The sequence below is a fragment of the Acinonyx jubatus genome, chromosome C1, assembly GCF_027475565.1.
Source record: "Acinonyx jubatus isolate Ajub_Pintada_27869175 chromosome C1, VMU_Ajub_asm_v1.0, whole genome shotgun sequence".
In the NCBI taxonomy this organism is placed as follows: Eukaryota; Metazoa; Chordata; class Mammalia; order Carnivora; family Felidae; genus Acinonyx; species Acinonyx jubatus.
Genome location: NC_069381.1, coordinates 17614899 through 17621092, shown reverse-complemented (window position 1 = coordinate 17621092; position 6194 = coordinate 17614899). Strand labels below are relative to the sequence as shown.

General features: G+C 46.6%; 1 pseudogene; it reads left to right on the top strand.

The window, feature by feature from the left end:
* The first annotated feature begins 1681 nt into the window (after positions 1 to 1681).
* LOC106977590 (RNA transcription, translation and transport factor protein-like) lies at positions 1682 to 2530 on the top strand (annotated as a pseudogene).
* Positions 2531 to 6194: the final 3664 nt, after the last annotated feature.

Below are 6194 nucleotides of genomic sequence, written 5' to 3'. Positions count from 1 at the left end.
ACTCTTAACCGGTGGGATCTGACACTATCTCTTGGTACACAGTATCAAAAGTGAGTTAAGTTGTAGGGTACCCAGCTGGTGTCACAGAATCGCTTGGCATTTGGAAAAACCCCCCACAAACTCTTGACCAGAAGTGTCAGAAGCATTCTCTGTGAAAGTAAAGAAGACACAGGTTTTTCTGAGACAGGCGTGTATGAGTCTCCTGGGGCTGCCATCACAAAGTGCCACAAACGTGGTGGTGGCTTAAATAACAGATACGTATTATCTCACGGTTCTGGAGGCTGGACATCCGAAAGCAAGGCGTCAGCCAGGCCATGCTCCCTCCAAGAGCTGGGTAGGATCTTCCTTCCCTCTCCCTAGTTTCTGGAGGTGGCCATCAATCATTGGTGTCCCTTGGCTCGTAGCTGCCTACTCTCGTTTCTGCTTCTGTAGTCCCGTGGTGTCTCCCTGTGTGGCTGTCTCTTCATATCCTCTTCTTACAAGGACACCGGGTGTATCGGATCAAGGACCCACCCTGTTCCAACATGACCTCCTCTTAACTAATCATACCCATGATGACCCTCTTTCCAAACAAGGTCACATTCTGAGGTTCTGGGAGTTAGGACTTCAACATATCTTTTGCCAGGGGCGGCGATTGATTAGAGATTGATTACGTTTTAGGGGAAGGGCAAACAAAGGACAGAAGTCGAGCGTTCACACACTGATTTCTGTGAGCAGATGGTAGTCAGATGAACTGGGTAGGGAACGCAGGAAGAGAAGTGGATTTCAGGGGGAAGGTGGTGAGTTTTATTTTGGACATGTGTCAGTTGCCTTCCGGGCAGCACAGGCTGTGTGGGACAGCTCTGGGGGTCCTTTGACAATCCACACCTGGAGATCTAGCCGCCTTTCTCTGTTCGCTTCACTTCCATGAATAACCCTAATCAAAAGATCTTGTCCAGACAGAGCTGAAGAGTGGCAGAATACGCCACCCCAGTATACGCCACTTTGGCATAGGATTATTTTAAGCTAAAGACACTTGAAAAACAGAAGGTACAAAGGACAGTCTGCTCCCCCCCCCCCCCACCGCCCTTTTCTTTCTGAAAGCAGGAGATAAAATTCCCATGTGAAAGATGTCCTCCTATGCCAGGAGGAAAGAAAAATTCTGATCACCAAGGATGGGGAGTAATTCTGTCCAAACAGACCTTGTCAAAATAATTCTTACCTTCCCTTGCCCCCCCCCCCCCCCATATATTTCAGTTACTTTTCCACAACTGTCTCCCTTTGCTCAACCTGGTATGTAAGCCCTTGGGCCTTTCTGCTTTTTGGATCTTCATTTTCCTCTGGGGGCTCCCATGGCCACGTAAACATCCACGTGCCTTTGTCCTGCTAATCTGTCTTGGTCAACCTAATTCTCAGGTCTGGCCGGAAACCCAGATGGAATGGGGGTGAAGCTTTGTCTCCCCTATGGAGCCTTTAAGGCTCAAGACCTGAATTGAAGAGTTAAGAAATGAGAGAGTCCTAGGTGAGGCAAGGTGCAGGGTGTAGCCATTTAGGGGAAGCAGAGGTAAAAGTCACTGGTATTGAGGGTCACAGGACTAGCAGGTTGTCCTTGCCGTGTCACTGGCGGCCTGTGCTGCCCACTCCTCTTCACCTCTCCCGTCACCGGCAGAAGCCCAAGGTAAAAGAGCGAGGAGCTAGGACCATGCCGCAAGCATGCCACTTCAACTGCAAAGACGATACGCGATTCAGAAACTTTATTATTTAGCCCAAAGACCAGGAAATCAGACACTACAGGATCGAAGACAGAAGTAATTTAAGAAGCATCCGCAGCGGAGACTGGCCCAGTGTCTCTGAAAAGTATTTCAGAGATGTTAACTGTCCTTTCAAGATTCAAGATCGCCAAGAAGCAACAGACTGCCTTCTTGGGTTAGCTGTCCGATTTGAACACGGAGATAATGCTGAAAAACGCAAGAACTTGGTACCAGATAATGCAAAACGTATTGGTGGTGCAACGAAAAATGCAGAACCATCCATCAGTCTGGATGTAAATAACTCTGGTTTTCGGGCTGGTGCCATGGCTTCGGTTAACCTTCTTGGGGAAGTCAGGGTGACGACCTGGTCGTGCTTAAGGCGATTTACAGCTCCTGACGGCAGGATGCGGTTGCCAAAGCAAATCAAACAAAAGAGGGCTTGCCTGGCGCCTTAGATAAGACTATCTCAGAACAGGAAGTGCAGTTCTTAGGAAAGCTGCTCAAATTCTGCTATCTCTGCACCTGGAAGAGCTCAGAGAGCTACGGACAAAAATTCATGAAATCATAGCAGCTGTTCAGGTGATTCTTGTGGATCCAGAGACCAAAGCAGGGGCAGTAGGGTGGGGGGCGGGGGGGCCGGTGGCAGCGGGAAGACAAACCAAGACCGGGGAAAGTTGGAGGATGAACATTTTAGGATTTCAGCTTTTCACCTACTTCGTGCAACTGGGAATCACGTACACTCTGGCATGCGTTTGGAAACCCAATGCCACCTTTTCCAGGGAGGGACCCCGGAAAATTGAGGATGTTCTAGAGATTGACCGTCATTGCTTTTTCTTTAATAAAGTTCAAGAAAGTGGGGCGCCTGGGTGGCTCAGTCGGTTGAGCGTCCGACTTCAGCTCAGGTCACGATCTCACACTCTGTGAGTTCAAGCCCCGCGTCGGGCTCTGTGTTGATGGCTCAGAGCCTGGAGTCCGCTTCGGATTCTGTGTCTCCCCCGCTCTCTGCCCCTCCCCTGCTCATGCTCTGTCTCTTTCTGTCTCAAAAATAAATAAAAACATTAAAATTTTTTTTTTAAAAATAATAAAGTTCAAGAAAGTGGGGAAAAGAGAAAGGAGCTACCAGGGTGGATGTGGAATGGGCCATCTGCATAGACATTGAAGACGCAGAAGGAGGCTCAGAGCCAGGTGCCCAATACAGGAACACCAACAGAAGTAATCATCACTAATGTTTATCGAGTGCCTACCGTGGGCCAGCACTGTGCTGAGTGTTCGCACGTATCTTCATCCCATTTAATCTTTCTTTTCTTTCTTCAGGTCTCGGCTTAAATGGCACCCCCCTCTCCAGACCCCCTCCCCGATGTAAGCCCTCTTTATTCTCTACCTCAAGCCCTTCACAGAATATACACCGATTGATGATTATTTGTTTACTTTCTAGCTGAATGAGCATGGAATGCCAAGGTATTATTTCTATCCCATTTTACATCTAAGGCAAGGGAAGTTCAGATATTAAGTAATTTGCCCAAGATCACATAGCTACAAAGCAGCATGCCTGAAACCAGAGCCCGGGAATACCTGACTCCTCAAGCCTACATTCTGGATGATACCACCTCCAAAAAATCTGCAATGGATGAGAGGAAATAACCTAGGAAGAGGACAGGGCAGAGGTGGGTGAACTGGATGATAGGATAGCGGTAGGAACAAGGCCTTCATGCTAGAAATGGTTCAGAAGCGGCACTGGGAAGGAAGGAGGGCTCCTAACCCAAGTCCTGCCCCAGGGATTGGAGAAGTGGGCAACGAGGAGCATCTTTTTGAGAAAGCTACAGACAGAAAACTTTCAGAGGAGTAGTCAAACCCCGCAGCCTAGGTTTAAGGACCTGCTAAGCTAGACCAAACTCCCTTTCATAATTTCTCCATACTCCGTTTATTTTCTTTTAATTTTTTAATGTTTATTTATTTTTGAGAGAGATACAGAAACAGAGACAGAGCCTGGTGGGGGAGGGGCAGAGAGAGGGAGACAAAATTCAAGGCAGGCTCCAGGCTCTGAGCTGTCAGCCCGGAGCCCAACGTGGGGCTCGAACCCCCGAACTGCGAGATCATGACCCGAGCTGAAGTCAGACGCTTAACCGACGGAGCCACCCAGGCGCCCCTGATTTTGAATTATAATTTGAAGCAATTTGTCAACTCTGCACAGCAAACTTTAAAGGAGTTCACTTGGCCTCCAGAGACACTGTTCTTGAGTTAATACCAAGCTAACAACCTAGTCGAGGGTGTTAGTAAACTACACAGCTTGCCAACTAATATCAAGTCAAAAACAGAAGCAAACAAAGTGCTTGCAAGGGGTGTTGCTCAATAGGGATTTTTTGGCCTGAGGAAACTTCCAAGACACTGAAGTGCAAGGACCCATAACTAAATAAATTTCTGCTGAGCCCTCCTGAATCTATTCTGAACAAAGTTTAGAAGACGCAAAACAGCCACAGATCTTCTTTCTCTGTGGAAGTTTTAAAATATGGTGCAGAATACTAACTCCTACCAACAAAGAAAATCATTCACAAACACAAAGGGCAATTACCAAAGAACCTAGAGACATGATTCTTGTCCCAGTTCTGCCCTGGATGATGCCTGTCCCTTTCCCTCTCTGGATCTCAGTTTCCACATCTGGAAAATGAGGAAGTGGAACCATATAATCTCCAAGGGACCTTCCAATCATAAAATTCTTTAACTGCTTTCTGCTCTCCTTGTTACAAAACATCCCATTATTAAATGAAGACCATTAATCATAGGTTATCCTCGGGGCCACCACCATGACTGTTCAGGTTGCACACTGAACAAACCCAGAGCTCGCCATTCACATTATACTCTGTGTAAACTATACCCCTGTGTTGGGTGTTATATAACCTAAACATCCATACATGGCAACCTTGATGATGCTCTTCAATCTTATAAATATTTAATGTTTCATTTTTTATTTTCTTAATATCCATTGTTTCCCTACCATGGGTTCCTACCAGCAGAGATAAAACTACATTAATAACGATAGTGAACAAAGTACTCTCAAGGATTAATTCTTACTCATGGTTAGCATACATATATTTAAACCCGATGAAATCCTGTGATTATCATCTTTATCCTTCAAATAAGGGATATTGAGGAAACTGCCCAGGATTCCACTAGAAAGTGGCTGGGACAAGAATTCAGACCCACCTCTGACTCCAAAGTTCATTCCCTTTTAACTCCACTGTCCATCTCGCCTGCTGTATGCTTTGGAATCCCCCCACAATCCTGACACTCTTGGGACATCAGTGAACAAGTCATTCAGTTAGCTGGAAACGGCAGTGATCCAGCATAAACACACTGGAAGGAAAGTCGGCACCCACCAATTTCCATCCCGATCTTGTCACTAACTACAGATGTTTTTGCCTCTCTGTGGGCCTCAGTGTTCTCATCTGTCAAATAGGGGTGATGGCTTGGGTCCTTTTTAGGATATGCAAGTAGCAGCAATTCCTATAGCGACACCTATTTAGCTGTTTGCATTTTCTGACTTTTAACGTGTATTAGTCTTTTGGGCTCCAACTAAACTCGTGTGCCTCTCTTATGACGACTATAGCCACCAAGGAGAATTCCTTGTGGTTCCTGCTTCTTTGGGCCTCCCTAAGGGCACTGCTGTGCTTTCCTCCTCACCCTCAAGACCCCAGATCCGAGAGTTTATTCCATACAATTGGTAGCCTTTGAGACACTCGCTTATTATCATCAACCCTTGTTTCCTTCCCTCTCACGTCTCCAGCTTGCTGGGGATCTTTCCCAATGGATCACGCATTGCATTCCCAAAGAGGGTCGATGTGAGAGTCACGGTCCAGGTGAAGTGTTTGCTCTTTCACAGACGCTGTCTTTTGATTTGACATCACTCAATAGAACTAGAAGACATCTGAATGAGCAAATGCCCAAGTTTCAGACCCAGACCCAGTTTTCCCTCTCACTACGAATGGTCAAGTCACTGTGGGCGTGATGATGAGGGTGGACACAAGCTGAGATCTAAGTAAAATTAAGAATATGTGTGCATTATTTCCCAAGTACAGCTAATATTTTATGCTCCCTAGTACTTGGATGCAAGATACAAACTGTTTCCTTATTTTTCTACACCAAAGTATAGCTGGCTCTGAACTCTTACTTATCAGGATGGGAAAATATAATCCTAGTTGCATAGAGGCCCGCATCCTTCTCAGAATTGTACTTGGGTATCAGAGCATTTAGGCAATCCTGAAATTTGGGGGAAGATTCTCTGTCTGCGTTCTATCCAAGTTGACAGTAAGATGCTCATTACCCAAAATGATATGGCCCATTAAAAGATGACAGCCCACAGGGTGCCTGGGTGGCTCAGTCCGTTGAGCGTCTGACTTCGGCTCAGGTCATGATCTCGCGGTTCGTGGGTTCGAGCCCCGCGTCGGAGCCTGCTTCGGATTCCGTGTC